Source organism: Triticum aestivum, chromosome 1A, assembly GCF_018294505.1.
Source record: "Triticum aestivum cultivar Chinese Spring chromosome 1A, IWGSC CS RefSeq v2.1, whole genome shotgun sequence".
In the NCBI taxonomy this organism is placed as follows: domain Eukaryota; kingdom Viridiplantae; phylum Streptophyta; class Magnoliopsida; order Poales; family Poaceae; genus Triticum; species Triticum aestivum.
Window position 1 is genome coordinate 416510562 of NC_057794.1, and position 1391 is coordinate 416511952.

Here is a 1391-nt window from a genome sequence, read left to right on the forward strand (position 1 = left end):
GACCGTGAAATTGAAAATCACTACAAAATGAACTGTGAAAATGTTGAAACTTGGAATGGTATCATCATTTCACCCGGATAGCATGTGCGAAAGAGTAGAGAGGGTTACGGCAAAAATTGGATGCACTTCGTGTACAAACTGGACAATCTCTTTCGGAGTATCAGGGTTTCGGACGAGAACTCATCTGTTACATGGGCACTTCAATGTTTTTGAAACTTATTTGAACTCCCGACTTCTTTTGTGTGCAGTATGGAGCATTCAAAGCCACGCCATCAATTTCCAACATGTTCTGACATCATTTGTTGTTTTTCAGTCATTTACCTAATTGTTTAGAGAGCTAAATGACCGTGAAATTGAAAATCACTACAAAATGAACTGTGAAAATGTTGAAACTTGGCATGGTATCATCATTTCACCCGCATAGCATGTGCGAAAGAGTAGAGAGGGTCACGGCAAAAACTGGATGCAGTTCGTGTACAAACTGGACAATCTCTTTCGGAGTATGAGGGTTTCAGACGAGAACTCATCTGTTACACGGGCACTTCAATGTTATTTAAACTTATTTGAACTCCAAACTTCTTTTGTGTTAAGTATGCAGCATTCAAAGCGACGTCATCAATTTCCAACATGTTCTGACATCATTTTCTGTTTTTCAGTCATCTACCGAATTGTTTAAAAGCTAAATGACCTGAAATTGAAAATCACTACAAAATGAACTGTGAAAATGTTGAAATTTAGCATGGTATCATCATTTCACCGGCATATCATGTGCGAAAGAGTAGAGAGGGTCACGGCAAAAACTGGACGCACTTCATGTACAAACTGGACAATCTCTTTCGGAGTATCAGGGTTTCGGACGAGAACTCATCTGTTACATGGGCACTTCAATGTTTTTTAAACTTATTTGAACTCCGGACTTCTTTTCTGTTCAGTATGTAGCATTCAAAGCAACGTCATCAATTTCCATCATGTTCTGACATCATTTGTTGTTTTTCAGTCATTTACCTAATTGTTTAGAGAGCTAAATGACCGTGAAATTGAAAATCAGTACAAAATGAACTGTGAAAATGTTGAAACTTGGAATGGTATCATCATTTCACCCGCATAGCATGCGCGAAAGAGTAGAGAGGGTTACGGCAAAAATTGGACGCACTTCGTGTACAAACTGGACAATCTCTTTCGGAGTATCAGGGTTTCGGACGAGAACTCATCTGTTACATGGGCACTTCAATGTTTTTGAAACTTATTTGAACTCCAGACTTCTTTTGTGTTAAGTATGCAGCATTCAAAGTGACGTCATTAATTTCCAACATGTTCTGACATCATTTGTTGTTTTTCAGTCTTTTACCTAATTGTTTAGAGAGCTAAATGACCGTGAAATTGAAAATCAC